The sequence below is a fragment of the Mesocricetus auratus genome, unplaced genomic scaffold, assembly GCF_017639785.1.
Source record: "Mesocricetus auratus isolate SY011 unplaced genomic scaffold, BCM_Maur_2.0 Super-Scaffold_4256, whole genome shotgun sequence".
Taxonomy (NCBI): domain Eukaryota; kingdom Metazoa; phylum Chordata; class Mammalia; order Rodentia; family Cricetidae; genus Mesocricetus; species Mesocricetus auratus.
Genome location: NW_024429182.1, coordinates 3854822 through 3871816, shown reverse-complemented (window position 1 = coordinate 3871816; position 16995 = coordinate 3854822).

Genomic DNA, 16995 nt, shown 5'->3' with positions numbered 1-16995 from the left:
GTTATCCAGCAATTCCACGAGACTGTGTGATGTCAAGGAAAGAGTCTTGGCAAGTAGTTAAGTGAAGAACAGCTACAGAGTCTTAGTGTGTTTCTTTGTATGGACTACAGAAACACAAACATTGATCAGGTGTCGTATCCTGTGGAGGGGAGTGGATTACAGATTGCTTCATTTTCTCCACTTTATTTACATACATATTTCCCAAATGTTCTATAACAAACCTGTATTGCCTTTTTGATTTTTTTAAGACCATCTGATGAATCACCCGCCCACATCTAGATTCTTACCTAAGAGAATGGTGAAAGATGTGTGAAGGTTTATTTTGGTGCTCAATAGAGCTGTCTAAGTAAAACTGGAAAAATTTGTAAATAGTATGATTTTTCCCCAAAGGAAAGAACAGTTAGACAAATTATTATACTGAAAATAAAGAAATTTTCATATTTCCAGGAAAAGGTTATTGTTCTGTAACCACAGTAACAAGTACCACTCTAAATGGATTTTTAACTCTTCGTATCAGTAGACATAAGCTGTTTAACACATTTTGACAAACCAGCCAGTCATCAACAGTCTGCATGAAAGCCAGCAAATCAGCAGTGTGCATGAAAGACAAACAACCATCTACAATCTACATGAAAGAAAACCAACCATCAACAACCTGCATGAAAGACAAGGGATCAGAAATGAAATCAGTCCAATAGCTATTCATCTAAACACCAAAGTAGTCACATGTCTCAAGTTGGTGTCACTCTGTTACCCTGAAATTCGGCTGATCCTGGACCCCACTCATCCCCAGACTGTATTTAACATCCTCAATCTCTTCTGCTCACTGAGGTTTGTGTCACTCTCCTTACTGAAGTAAGTGATACAGTGTGTGTGTCCTTCACTGTGGTAAGTGATAAATTCAGGTACAAGAGTGTCCACTTGTCTATGTGTACACACCCTGAAGGGTCAACGCATACACATGACGTGCATTCATTAAAAGTTCTATTTTGGAGTTATCAAAATGTACCAGTCCAAGCCTGACAACCTGAGTTTGATCCCCAAGACCCATAAGGTAGAAGGAGAGAACTTACTACTGCAGTTGTCCTCTGACCTCCTCATGCGTGCTGTGGCACACACTTGCACAAACGTATACACGAACACACACGAGTGCACACATGTGGAGTGTGGGCATGCGTGAGAGGGATGGGGGGTAATGAATGACCTGTGAGATGCACAGAAGCCTGGAAGGGCACTGAGAATGTAAGGACACTTGAATTTGTCCTGCTGTCTTTCTTTAATTTGGAGGAGAGAGAGCGTTAGCATTTCCCTGTCTTTATTGCATAAAATTCAGGCATACTTCCAGAACAGTGGACATGGACTGAAGTCCCGGATCCTGCTATTTTCTGCTTCCTAATTTAAGCAAGCAGCTATTGAATGGGAAGGAAGGCTGGCTGAATATTATGAACGGGCACAGCAATTAAATCTTGTGTGAATGGGCGATGGGAGGGGATTGCGTTTGTCTTGATTTTGTTTAGAGGGTTTTCACGATAAACACGAAGGCTTCCTGGTTTCTTCCTGCCCACAGTGCACTGCTGATGGTTTGTCGAGACAGGGTTTCTCTGTGGCTTTGGAGACTGTCCTGGAACTCGCTCTGTAGACCAGGCTGGTCTCGAACTCACAGAGATCCGCCTGCCTCTGCCTCCCGAGTGCTGGGATTAAAGGCATGCGCCACCAACTCCCGGCTTGATGGTTTGTCTTAATGTGGTTCTTGGATTTAATAAAATAGAGACACGCACTTAGCTGTCTCCCAGAATGACTTTAAAGAATGATTTGGTTAAAATGATGATGATGGTGATGACGATGATGATGGTGATGACGATGATGATAGAGGTTGGAGGTTTCTGGTTCAAGGACTTCTCTCGGTGCCGGCCATCCCCATGCCTGTTCATTCTACTTTCCTGCAAGACTCAGAACTCACTCTGGTCTGCACTTTCTCCTACTAGAGAGTTCTTTTCATGAAGTACGATGTGCAAGGAGTTAATCAGACTTTTGGTGGGTAAGCAGTAGAGAGAGTTTGTAAAATTCTTTAAAAAATCACGCCTCCGCTCTAGACAGTCTATTGGTGTGTATGGTGTTCTTATACCTCTAACCCGTCATGTTCCCTTTCTAATTCAGCCAGCTGTGGACGGAAGTCCAGGTTCTACAGCTGAGAACACTGAGACTCAGAGGCCTTGTGTGACTTACCCAAGGCCTCACAACAAACCAAGTGCATTTATTTATTAAACTCAAAGCTACTCATTTCAGGTATTGAGGGTTATGTCTATAATCCCAACACTGCGGTGGGGGCTGAGTCAGGAGTATCACCTGGAATTTGAGGCCAGCCTGGGTTACCTAGTGGTTAGAAAACGAGAAATCCTATCTCAAAACCCAAACATACACAATCCATATATTGCCCTTAAGATGTTGTAATAGCAATATAGAAAAAAAATGAAGTCATCCGTTTAAAGGAAATAGTGTGTCCTTCAATAAAAGGGGTCTAACTCAAGTAAGTTGTGACCTATTTCATCCTGGGTGAGGAAGGGTTAAAACCTCAAGTGTACTCACTACATTTAGTGTGGGCTCTTTTCCTACTTTTTACGATGTATTCATTAAGATGTATGTATGTATATGTATACACATGTTTGTGTACACATATACATAAATACCTATGTCTGTTCTGAAACGTAAGATACAGACCTGGACGAGAAGAGATGGAAATGTCTGGGCAAGGCTGAAAGATGGGAAATTCAGGATCCAGTTCTAACTCTGCTCGGAACAGGCATGAGAGATGGCAGCAAAGACCCAACAGAGACATTTGCCAGGACCTACCAAGGGCCTTTGCCATGACCACCAAGGGCATTTACCAGGACCCACCAGAGCCATAACTTACCAGAGGCATTTTCCCATGACCCACCAGAGGAATTTGCCATGGTCATGAAATCAAAGCTCGAGAGAGGGTGAACCCTTGCTTCAGGAGGGTGGGTGCCAAGGGAAGTGACTTCCTTCTGACCACATTTTGAACAATACAAAGCAATTGTCCTGTAGAGTAAATGGTGAAGGAAATTGATTTTTAAATTACTCCTAAGTCATAAAATACATCCTGCAATTGTAGCAATGTTTTGGATAGTCATCTGGCTGCCTCGCAGGTATTTTGGCGGAGGAAAATTAATTCTGGAGGAGATTAAATGGAAAGATCTAATGAATGCCAGTGTCTGTCACATTGAAACAAGCCACCCACCTTGGTTACTGTGTTTTCATCTTAGTGGAAGGTTGTCATGGGTGAGTGTCTGAAAGGAAAGTCTTCCCCGAGAGCAGAAAACAGAACATTTTATGTGTTTGCTAACACTGCATTTAGAGAGATGGCAGCCAAGGAGACAGAGTTCTCTGTGGCTCTAACTACTGGAATCTCTAAAAAGTGCCGGCTTAAGTCTGTACACAGATTTGTTCCTTTCTACCAAGTTGGAGGTTTGAATTCAGTACAAATTTAACACCTTATGCCAGTCTTCATTTCTCAATAATGGAATGTAGTCATTTCTTGGTGAAACATCTAACAATAAACTCATTGAATTCGAAGTTATTTCTTGAGATTATTTTATCCAGTAACAATTTGCTAAATAAACAGTTTCTCGTATTTGTCAAACTTGCTCAATCATCAAAATCTGTCTTAAAGTTATTTTAATTTCCATTAATTTTCAAATAATAAATTGGCATGCATGATGATAAAGTAAAATTGAATTAATTTTTTTTTAAGTCATTAACACAGTCATGAGAAGTTGAAGGAAGTAAAAGAAGATTCCCCTCACAGACGGGGAAAGGCCAGTGAAAGAAAACATCTCAAAGCCAGGGAGAAAAAAAGACGTGGAATGTTTAGAACATAAAGAAGCCAGCATTGTCTGACTGGGGGGTGAGGTGAGAATCGAGAAGTGGGTGGACATGTTAGCTGGTGGAGACCTCCTTGGAAGGCTGTGGTCAAGAATTTTCTATAGGTAATGAGGAGCAGCTGAGCGGGTCCGTCACCTGAGTCGGGTAACGATGCTGTCCAATGACTTCAAATAGCAACTGCAACCTTTCTCCTTCATTTAATTATTAAGTTTAGAGCGATACACTGTGGGGTTTGTTCTCTTGGTTTTGTTCAGGTTTCCTTTCTGCTGCTGTGATAAAACACTCTGGTCAAGAGCAACTTAGAGGAACAAGATTTAGTTAGCTTATCCTTCTAGGTCACAAACCGTCATTGAAGGATGCCATGAAGACACTCAACCAGGGGTTCAAAGGCAGAAACTGCAGAGGGATAAAGCTTGCTGGCCTGCGCAGGCAGGATTTGTTCATCCAGCGTTCTGATGACAGCCTAAGATCACTTCCTTACAGATGGTACCCCCAGTAACTGGTCCCTCCCACATCAACTAACAATCAGGACAATTCCTCCACAGGCCGATCTGAGCCAGACACCACACTTTCAGCTTCTCCTCCCAGAAGACCCTAGGCTGTGGTGACATATTGTTCATGGTTTTGGATGGATAGAGGACATGAGTTAACTCATATTAACTCGTAAATTAAAAAGACTCTTTGCTTTTGCATCAGATCTGGTCTCTTGGTGGTTTTGGAGGTTCAGAGTCTGGGTACAACACAGCCAAGTGTCATGTGAAGTCCCAACCGCTCAAGGAACTGATGTCGAAAATGCTCAAGCCCAGGAGTTTGAGGCCAGCTTGGGTAACGTGCTAAGGTCCCTATGCCAGAAACAACCAATCAACCAACCAGCCAAGCAAACAAGGGCACAGAATGCTGTCACTGCTGGAAAATGTTAGACTTGTGCCTCTCCCCTCATTTATCCCTCTTCCTCGCTAGAACGTCAGTTCTAGAAAAGACAAAAATCACACCCTGACCCAACTACCTCTTCCCAGCCCGGAGCAGACACTATATAAATGCTCATGGGCTAAACTCACGTTTGAGAACAAATCGATCCTTCATTCAAAGAACCCATCGAGTGGATGTTTCAGGAACGAGAAAACGCTCCAAGTAGTGACTTTGGAATGGGCTCTCTGAGACACAGGTCTGCGGCCACCCATCCTTCTATCACTTTCTAAATGAGCAGAAGATTGTTTTTCCACTTCAGACAATGTCGCCACCCGAGGGAAAAATAGTTGACCCCCCAGAAGGTACCACCTGCAGAGACTGAGAGGGTCCATAGCAGGCTCTCTAGGGAGAGTCCATGGAAGAAGGACTCACCCTGTGAAATTTGATGTTGAAGACGTACCTGTGAGTGGCTGGGCCAGCGTAAATCAACCAACTACCTAGGGAATCGTGTCTGTTGTACACACCGCTATCTTCTTAGGGAGGCCAGGATCTAAGGGTTATTTTAGAGACAACTGCATTAATCCCTTAGAATCACCAGAGGATGAGATGAAGGGAATCCCATTATTTTTGTAACCTGTGCCCCGGGCAACCTCTCCTGCTATTTTCGCTTCCTCTGAACTTTTGCCATTGAAGAAAAGCTAATTAGGAGTCAGAAAGGTTAAAGTTCCCCCAAAGACACGCTTTCAGACAAAGAATGGGAGGGGGCATTTTCCCAGGCTTGGCAATCAGAAGTTATTTTGATAGTCATTAAGGTGACCTCAACTTCACCTTCAACCAGGATCCTGAGAAAATTGGTGTAAGCCTCAATCTATTTTTTTCACTCAATGGATTTAAAGGAACTGGGGGAGGGGATCAGACACTGTGTTGCCTGGGTAAACCACTCGGGCAGCTGCTCTGTCTTTGAGGGCTTGTAGGGACTTAGCGACCCTGAGATCCGAGTTCTGAACCCACATACATAGTTAACGATGACGGCAGATAGGGAAGCGTTGGCTAACGTAAGAGTCTATGAGAACGCATGTGATGTGCTGACCACTGCTCACCCACTGCCGTTATCTATTCAAACATCGTCTTTTTGGGAGGCTACATGCTCATGGGGATTGATAATGAGCTAGTGAGCCATTCGCCACTAATATTCTGCCTCAGACTAAGCCCTGCTTCAGGAAGGCGACTTAGTGTGTACAGCATTTGACGACATGCATGAAGCCTGAGTTTGATACCAACATCCACATGGAGTCCCAGGACTCCTGAGGCTAAGGCAGGGACCACCAGAGTGACCCAGCTAGCTAGGTTGGCCGAGTAGGCAAGCCCTGGGTTCATCTGAGAGCCCCTACCACAGACAGGTATTGACAATGTCTTCAGACCTCTACGGGCGTGCGCCACACATACACATGCAAAAGAAATCATTGTCACCATAGCAGTTTTTCCTGCTGTTCTTGAGAAGAGGAAGGAGGGGACTGTCTGAATCAGACCTGTTTTCTGCTGGTCAGCCCTGGGTCCCTCACTCCGAGCCTGCCATTTCCTTGAGAACTTTTGGCTGCCATCTGGAACCCCTGAGGGACTGCAGAACATTGTCACGAGACACCCTCTTGTGACATCTCCACCTCCCTTTTCCCTGTCTCTGGGGGATGGGGACACTTTTAACCCTTCAACGTGATTGTGTCGTTGGCCTTTGAGCCTCGGGAATGAAGCTGAACTCTAAGTGAATTCCTAATGGATCAGAGGGGAAATCAGCTCGTACTCAACGTGCTCAGACGGCTCCTTGGGCAGTAAGAATGGATGGAAGCAGACAGAAGATACAAGTACATATCCACAGAAAGGGGGCCTGGATTTCTTGTCAGAGATGAACTGGCAGAGCCATGCAGTGCTGAGCAAGGGCAGAGGCCATCCGGTTGCCTTCTTCATGTGGTCCCATGAGGAGCTCCACTGACTGGCCATGTTATCAGATGCCACCCATCGCCATAGCTCCAGATTCATCCATTCTCTCCTACAGCTGCCCTCCACAGTTGGCTGCCCTCCACAGCTGTCCGTCCTCCACAGCTGCTCCCCATGTTGCTTGCCTACACTGGAATATGTACAGTTTGTGTGGACATATACCTCTTGTATGTTTGTGATGGCTTCTAATCTTGAAAATGAATGAGCAAGTACCATGGCTATATGTCGGCCTGGGGCAAACCGCACAAATGCATCACCTCTGGGAACCCACGAAGCCTCTGAGGATGGTGTAGAACGTATATCCCAGCAGGACTGGCCCATAGTGGTCCTATTGTGTTGATATCTATCACATGGTCAGTAATTGCAAGAAGTAACAAATTCTCACCACTTTTAGGTAACCCCCCTAAAAGATGTACTGAAGTCCTACACACCCCCTTGACAGTCCTTCAGGGTGTAATCTCTCTGCTTTTTGTAAAGGAAGCCATCACAGAAGGATCCGTTAAGCTAAAATTAGGTCACGATTGCATAGGTAGGCTCACAATCCTGAATGACTGTGTCCCTATAAAAAAAAAAAGAAATTTGAACATAGACACAGAGGGGATATGATCCAGTGAACTTGGAGGTGAAATTAGAGCTGTGTTGCAACCCAGGAAATACCTAGGGCTGCCAGAGCTGGAACAGGTGATGGAAGGCTCTCCCTTAGAGAGGACATGGCCTTCTACCACCTTGATTTTGAACTTCCATCCTTCAGGCGGAGGTTCTGCTACAGAAAGCCGCCTGGGTTGTGGCGATTTTGCTGTAGCAGCTCCAGAAAGCTTGTACTCACCCTTAAGAAAATACGCCAGATGGTTCCACGCTGGGGTGTATGAAGAGTGGGAAGGGATGGATGAGGAAAAGGACCGCTGACAGTGAGCAGGAAGTGAGTCATCCCAGTGTACCTGGGCCTGCTGTAAAATACCCTAGACTGGGAAAATGTATAAATAATCCCCATTTGGTGTGGGAACAACAGACCTTGGCCAGAGGCCCACTTCCCCATCAGCCTGGGAGCAGGCAGCTGTAAGACAATGTTTACTAAAAACACGTTTACTAAAAACAAGACAGTGCCCGGAGCAATAAGTTCCTGGTAAGGGCTCGTCCACAGAATGCCCTGACCTCGACCTTTTCCAGAGACTAACCGCCTCTTCCTGACCCACCCACCGCTGCCTCTAGTGTCAGGGCATATAATCAGCCATGGGTAAGAAAGGGGGCGGAAGCTTTTCTTGAGGGAAGCCTTTCTTGGGAAGTTTTCTTGAGCCTTCTTGGGGCCTGCTTAAAGTTTTCTTTGCACCGCCGACTGGTCTCTGTGTCATCAATCCCGACACCCTCCGCACATTCTCGGATACAGGCTGTGAGTGGTTGCAGCAATTTGGAGCCAGAGTTCTTAGTGTGTAAGACCAAGGCATCAGCAGCCCTTGTTGGAAGTCTACTCCTTTTAGATCACACGGCAAAGGACAAGCAAGCTCCCTCACACCTCTTTCTAATAAAGACACTAGTCCCATCTGTGAAGGTCTGTTCTCGTCACTCAGTGCCCCCACCCCAAAGGCTTCATCTCGGGCTACCATCAACTTGAGGACTAGGTTTCAGTGTGTAAACAGCAGAGAAGCACCTTTAGAATGCAGCAAGGTTTTATCTAAGGATCCAAGTCTCAGAGCCTAAAACCCAACCAGATTTCTAGCTACCATGGTTGAGTGGGGAAAGGAAACAAGAAATCAGTTGTGTGAGTTCAATATGCCTGTGCCTCCCCTTTGCGATTAACGGTGAAATCTTCGATAGTAACATGGGTGCCAAGTGAGCAGAAGTTGAGAGGGAAGGCGGCCATAAGGGTTGAGTGCTGGGAAAACCGTTACATACTATAGCTTGGCTTGGGGGTGAGGAGGGGGGTTATACTGACAGGAAAGACAACTGGGTGTCTGTCGTACTGTCTACCCCTCAATAAGCCCCCTGGTGTGGAACTCTGTCCCCCACAGGCGTGAAATGGTTCCTGCCATCTTGAAGGCAAGCAGCTGTGGTTACTGCATATAACTTATCCTCACAAGATCTGGTCATGCACCACGCTGTGGAAGCATGGAGGGCTCACGAGGGCGGGGCCTGGGTCTTCCTCCTTCCTTGAGTAGAGTAGTTGAGAGTCGCTGGGAGCTTGCACCTAGACTGCGCATGCTCCTGCAAATTGAACTGTGGCTCTGGTCTGCCATTGGTGCCCTGTCTGAAGTGAGCGGACATTGGTTAATATTACCCCGGCAGGAAAGCAATGCATGCAAATGGGAACCCAACCAAGCCACAGATGAATTCCGGAGAAGTTGCATCACCGCAGCCATGGGTGACAAGTCATGCCAAGCCCTCCAAGTGTGGAGTGTCCCTGGCTGGGGAGTCCCAGGGTAGCATCTTCTCTGTGGTGTGGTGTAGTGTGGAGCGGCACACCTCCTTGATGACGACATACGAAATGTGAGCACAGAGATGTCCCTAACCTAGCCAATAAACTAGGGAGCACGTGGAAACCCCAGAAAGCAGCAGGGGTTGGACAGGAGAGAGAGCAGGCTGTGGTTGGCAGCCCGTAGGTCCTTTGCTGCAGACGTTATGACTCACAGCCCAGGTCCAGCTATACACGCCCCCCCCCCAAAGAACTTGTCAAGGAAGGCTTACGAGAAAAAGATACGAGAACACCTTTCTCTGTACCGGCTCCTGGGTTGGAGGAAAAGCTGGGAGTTAAAGAGAGAGCGTGAGGTATAAGAGCTGCCCTTTGTCCCGGATGTCTGGTACGGGACAGAAGGGAAAGAGTCCAAATTTTCGAGCTGTGTGAAGCAGCCCCTCCCAAGGCCCCAAAAGCTGGAACCCACGGGGAGAGTCAGACAATGAGGAGGAGTGAGGTACCTGTGGTTTAAGACAGTCCCCAGGGCTGATGTCCAATACAGAGGAAGGGGATCTTCCACACAGCATCCAGACAGGTTTTCACGATCAACAGGAAACTGAGACCAACGTGAAGGGCTCTGGGCTCTCTCTGCCTCTGAGCTACTCCTTCCGCTTTCTTTCCTGCACCTCACTCTGTAGACCAATGTAGCCTTGAACTCACAGAGATCCACCTTACTCTGCCTCCCAAGTGATGGGACCAAAGGCATGCGTGACTACACCCAGAAGGCAAGGCTTTTTAAAAAATTATGAGTGTGTGTGTGTGTGTGTGTGTGTGTGTGTGTGTGTACAGTGACATACATACGTGTGCAGGTCAGAGGACAACTGGTAAAAATTGTTTCTCTTCCACTGTGTGGGTCACGGGGATTGAACTCAGGTCATTAGGCTTGGCAGAAGGCACATCTAGCAGCTGAGCCGTCTGGCTGGTCCTGGAGAGAATTTAAAGCAGGATGTGAAAGAGCCTCTTGCAGCCTGGCGTGTAAGTCTGAGAGACGTGGAGCTGGGTGGGATTCGTGGGAGTGCTGTCAGAGTGGAGGAAATGAGTAACAGTAACTCTCCTTCGGGAGGCGAGGGCTACGTAATTTGAGGCAACATGAGAGAGATCTGCCCGTGATGCCTGGCTCACAGAAGCTAGTGCGGATGCTTGGCTGTCGCTGGCTGAGGTCTCGTTGGTACTGGGGACTGGAGGGTAACAGAGGAGGCGCATGCATGAGTAAGGAAACTGGGCATGTGAAAAGCGGTGTGGATGCCACGTCCCTGGGCCTCACCAGACTGGAGAAAGAAGACAGAAGATGGTTTGGAAGAACCCTTGGGGCTGGCGTGAGAATTTTCTGGCTTTGCTGAGCCCCATGATGGGACATGATCTTTTTGAAGTAGAAAAGGCTCTGGCAGACCTGAATGGCAGATTGATGTGTAAATTGGGGTTTTTAAAGTGCTAATGCAATCCAGAGAGACTGTGTATATGTTATGTGTGTGCATGTAGGCACATACATGTAGGCACACACATACATGTGTGCATGTAGGCACATACATGACATGGCTTGCATGGGGAGGTTAGAGCACAATGGTCTGTAGGTTTTTTTTTAATTATTATTCTTTGCTCTTTACTCTTTGGGGGAGTTCCTCCACCCAGCTCCCAAATAAATACACAGGGCCTCATACTTACTTATGAATGCCCAGCCATAGCTCGGCTTGTTTCTATCCAGCTTTGTTTTTTAACTTAAATTATCTTGTATACCTTTTGCCTCTGGGCTTTTATATTTCTCTATTCCTGTATGCCTTTCTTTATCCTTTACTCCATGGCTTGCTATCTAGCTGGGTGGCTGGCCCCTGACATCTTCCTCTCCTTCTTTTGTCCCTTGATCTCTCTCCCCAGATTTCTCCTCCTATTTACTCTCTCTGCCTGCCAGCCGCACCTATTCCTTTCTCCTGCCTGGCTATTGACCACTCAGCTCTTTGTTAGACCCATCAGGTGTTTTAGACAGAGAAAATAACACAGCTTCACAGAGTTAGGCAAATGCAACATAAAAGAATGCAACACATCTTTGCATCACTAAACAAATGTCCCACCGCATAAATGAATGTAACACATCTTAAATTGTAATTCCAGAACAATTGTCCTTGTTTTCTATCTTATTTGAAATAGGGCTTCCGTCTCCGTAAAATAAACTGCATGCTTGATGAGGGTTTAGGTAACTATTTGTTGTGGAAGGCACTTACAAGAGAAACTGGCAACCCAGGTGAGTCAGCAGCTTTCCGAGACCAGACCAGAAACCCGAAAGAGAGAGTGCATCTCTCCTGGCCCCTGCACAGCCTTTTATTCCCATGTCCGTTATGTGCCTGTAGCCACGCCCAAAGAGGGCGTGGTCAGCAGCACAGAGATCTAAAAATCTCTCCCTACAGACCTCCTTGTTGCTTACCATCTATAGACCAAGCTAGCTGGCTTCCAGGGACTTCCCTAGCTCTACTTCCTAGGAAGTGCTAGGACTACAGACCAGCTCATGTGCCAGGTTAATGTAGGCTTTGAGGATCTAAACTCAGATCATCCTTGGACAGAAGCAGCTTCTTCACCCACGGAACCAAATCCCCAGCCCATAAACAGCTTTTCTTCATTTGCCAAGTCTTGTCCACACACACGCACACACGCATGCACACATACACACACACACACACACACACACACACACACACACACACTGTGTGATTGCTCTACATCTCACAGGCCAGCAATCTACTGTACTCTTTGATTCCCTCTTTCCCTCAGTCCTCCCTCCCACACATCAGACAATTCAGTAGAAAGGCTAGAGAGAAAGCTCCATCAGTAGAGTGTTTGGCACGTGTCCTGCTTAGCGTGTCTTGTCAGCTTGACATGAGCAAGAGTCACCTTGGAAGGGGACCCTCAGGTGATTTCCTGTAGTGTGTCTGTAGGGTGTTTTGTTGATTGACGGTTGATGGGGGATGGCTCAGCCTGCTTGGGGTGGTGCCAGCTCTAGGCAGGTGGTCCTGGGTTTAACAGGCTGGGCAAGCCAAGGAGAGTGAGACAGCAAGAAGTGCTCCTCCATGGCTTCTCCTCCAAGTTCCCACCTGGAGTCCTGCCCTGACTTCCCTTCATGATGAGCTGTGATTTTTAAAACATGTAAGTCAAACAAACCATTTCCTTCCCAATTCACTTTTGGTCATCGTGTTTTATTGCAGCAGCAGAAAACCATCGAAGACAGCACAGAGACCTGAATTTGAACCCAGAACTCACATGAAGAATCAGGCACAGCAATGCACACCTGTAATCCTAACAATGAAGAGGTGGAGATGGGTGGATCCCCAGATCTGTATAGTCAGTTGCCCTAGCCTGTTTGGTGAGGCCCAAGCTGGAGAGAGACACTGCCCCCCCAAATATTATAAGTATGGTGGTTTGAAAGAAAATGCCTCCCAAAGGGAGTTGCACTATTAGGAGGTGTGGCCTTGTTGGAGCAGGTGTGCCCTTGGTGTAGGAAGTGTGTCACTGTGGAGACAGGCTTTGAGGGCTCATATATGCTCAAGACACACTCAACGAGACAGACAACTTCCTGTTGTCTTTGTGATGAGGACGTAGGAGCCCCTTCTCCAACACCAAATCTACTTGCCTGGCTCCATGTTCCCACCATATTGATAATGGACTAAACCTCTGAACTATAAGCTGCCACCTTAATTAAATATTTTCCTTATAAGAGTTGCCATGGTCATGGCATCTCTTCACAGTAATAGAAATCCTAACCAAGCCAGCAAGACTTCTGAGAATCCACCCCAGAGGTTGTCTTTGGTCCCCACATGGACCCTGCCCTGTTGAGGACTGGGGATCATTTCTGCTCTGCCTCTCTGGTCTTGGCCCATAGAACAGGAGCTTCCAAGGCCATGGAAGAATTCTTGGGGTGGAAATTCTAGAAAAGCACTGAGTATTGATCTCTATTTTCTTGCTTGCCTATCCTTGGCCAGCACGGGCCCTTTATGCATTCAGGTAGTGTCTTAGTTAGGGTTCCTATTACTGTGATCAAACACTATGATCAAAGAGCAATTTGTGGAGGAAAGGGTTTATTTGGTTTATACTTCAGCATTGCTGTCCAACGCTGAAGGAAGTCAGGACAGGAACTCAAGCAGGGCAGGAACCTGGAGGCAGGAGCTGCAGCAGAGGCAATGGAGGGGTGCTGCTTACTGGCTTGCTCAGCCTGTTTCCTTATAGAAAAGCCACCAGACCAAGGACGACACCACCCAAAATGGGCTGGGCCCGCCCTCCTCAATCACTAAGAAAATGCCTGATAGCTGCATCTCCTCCCCGATGACTCTAGCTGTGTCAAGTTGATAAAACAAGCCAGTACAGACGGCAGGCCCTATCCCTCAACGTGCTAACCCTCAGGGACACACCTGTCTATGACAACCCAAGAAAGGGTAATGGGGAACCTGACTTGGTATTGGGCACAAGCAGTTTGCTCTATTCTACCTTCCCTTACGGTAAGTCTATTATTTCCATTTGAGTTCTGAGCAGAGCTCTGCCTCAGTGAAAGGCTGCTAACCAGTGAGCTCCCTTGAACCCCAACAATCAAAATGGCCAACTTGACCACACTTTTTTTTTTTAATATTTTATTTATTGTGTATACAGCCTTCTGCCTGCATGCCAGCAGAGGGCACCAGATCTCATTCAAGGTGTTTGTGAGCCACCATGTGGTTGCCAGGAATTGAACTCAGGACCTCTGGAAGAACAGTCAGTGCTCTTAACTGCTGAGCCATCTCTCCAGCCCCCTGACCAGACCTTCTTATATGTTACATTTTTACAAAAAAGCCAAGCTGCAAAGCAGTCCCACAAAGCACGCTCTGTGAGTGTGCCCCTTTAGTTTTCGAACTGTTGAGTCTGGGCTGGGAGCAATGGTGGCTAATTGAGCAGGGTGTGCAGTTGTCAGTCATCCAGCTGGGCAGGGTATGACAGGCGTCAGTCACCCAGCTTCTACTCCCAAGCTGATGACCTGAATCGATTAATTCAGTAGACGGCTTCCTTTGCCATACTTAGAGTGACGGAAAGCTAAAGACATGAACACAAGCTGAATCGGTCAAGAGCTCCCAGAAATTGACAGACACTCGTCCGCTACGCGATAAGGGCCAGTTTGTTTGGGTACGGTTAAGAATTGTATAGGAGTCATAATAATGCTTCATTTCTGATTTACGCTGCTGTCTTGCTACTGTGGACAGAGTTGCTGGGTGGAAAGGGCTCAAATGATGGAGTTCTTTGTTGACTACAAAGAGAGATTTTACCTTCCCTTGTACCGAGGTGTGTCTAACTGTGAAAGGAACATCTAGCTGAGTGATTCTATAATCACTGCTGCCATGGGCCTTTAGATAACTCAGTAGCTGCAAACATAGTGGAGTATTTATCAAATGAGTACTCAAAACCCACATGATGAGGATTCTAAAATAATATAATGTATTTTGATGACTTGGGTACACACATGTTGAGTTAAAGATATTACCTTGATTCTAGGATCCATAACTTCATGTGGCAGCTTGTCTTTCCACTTCAGAAGCTGCTGTGAACATTATGTTTCCCGTCATGGGCCTCAAGTTGGAATTTCACAATGAAGTTCAATTGCTCAAATTTTAAAATTTAAAGGCATGCCACACTAAAGAAAATTGGATGTTTTTAGCCACGAAAATTGATGAAAGGGACATTTCTAAGAAGGGAACCTATGGATAGAAATGGTGTGGCCACAGATTTAAATATGTGAGTAAAAGACTTTTTAATGTTCTTGGCCTGCATGATTAATGCTTGAGGGCCAAACTCAGGGGCATTCCACCCAGAAACGATGACGTTATCTGCTGTTCTCCTGAGCGTAAGCAGCAAGCGCATTAAAAAATGAACAAAGTAATCAGACTGTCTCTACGACTGTGTATGAGTCTCACACTAATGTTTTGCCAGACAGCAGTGCTTAGGAAAAACCAAGACTGCAGTAATTCCACAAGAAAAAATGGGATTCCACAAGAAAAAAAATGGACTTCAAAACCAAAGCCGCTTAACGACCTCCCAGGAAACGGGGCCACGAAAGAAAAGGTGAAGGACCGTGGAGACTCTGAGCTGTGTGCTTGTCTCCGTCCACTCATTTCTGCGGGATGGAGTAGCGTCAATTCCCCACTCCCTGTGATCAATCAATGAGACAAACTTAAACAGGACTTTGGGGCCTCGGACGAGTGACTGGACTGTGGCAAACAAGTAGGAGTGGCCAGGCTTTCCTTCCTTGAATTCTGCTGGCAAGAGCAAGCTCTGCCAACAGCAGCTGGTCTTCAAGCTGGAATGTTCTCTGTTGGGAGTGGGGTTGTCTCGGGTGGTCACTACCTACTGAGTGCCAGGCGCACTGCCTGGTGTGACAACCAGCAGTGTCTCCACAGACTGCCCAGTGTCTCCTGATCCTCCCCTGCCACGGTGTTGGTAGGCAGACCCCCACTACAGCACACACTGTGAGGGCACACTCGGCCCATCTCCAGTCAGACCCAGGACCTTTCTGCAACATAAATGCAAGGATTAGCTTGCAATTATTTGTTCAATTTAGACTTCGCAGACAATTAAACTGGTTAATTCAGATCAAAATTTCTTCTTTGGGGTTTGGCTTATCAGGACTGGCATCTAAATTAACTCGATCAGTGGGCTATCTGCTAGGTGACTTTTAATTCTAACTTGAGGTTTCAAGTTCAGAAGTGTTTCGAGTGCAAAGGTCAGGTATGAAAGCCAGAAGGGGCAGCATCTCCTGCCTGGTGTTGCTTGCTGAGAGTGTGCAAGCATGCACTCATGCTCTCTGTTTCTCTCTCTCTGTCTCTCTCTCTCTCACCCCCCCCACATACACATATATACACATCACACACACACTTTTGCATGCACACACATGTTTACACATATACACACAGCATTTACACACATGCACACACATATACACACACATATATTATACATGTATCACTCTCACACAAACACACACACCACTCTCACACACATGCGTACATGCTAAACATATACACATACACATACAACACTCACACACATGCACACACACATATACACATGTCACTCAAACACATGCACACACACACCACTCTCACATACACAACTCTCACACACATGCATGCACACAAAACACACACATAACACCCACACATGTGTACACACACTTAAGACACACATACCCCACACACGTCAGGGCTTCTTCCCACTGGCTCTGATGTGGACATGTCCCCTTTCGCTTCCCTCAGTGTGGGTCTCGAGGGAGGGGGCCCTACCACTTGATGATGAAAAGCACTGTGTTTTAGGGTCAGATAAAGCTGTGCTTAAGCCCAGACTCCGCGCTTATCATCCTTTCCTGGAAACAAGACTTTTTGTGAGAGCAATGGGTGGGGACGAAGGCTCTGTTCCTCAATGCAGGAGCCTTTGCAAGTCATTTAAGACCCAAACCGGGGCTGTGCTGTAGCTCAGTGTAGAGTGCTTGCATGCAGGGGTCCCTGAATTCAATGTCTAGCATCACACAAATCAGGCAAAGTGCTGCAGGAAGGGGAGGAATTGGGACCCGTAGTCCAAGACCATCCTCAACTGCAAAATGAGTTCAGGTCAGCCTAGGCTGTATGAGAGCCTGTCTCGGAACAAACTGATGCAAACCATAAAAATACGGACCCTTAACAGCATCCACACAAGACCCTGTCTCAAGCAAACAGAGGGATGCACATCACAAAAATACCCGATCCTTC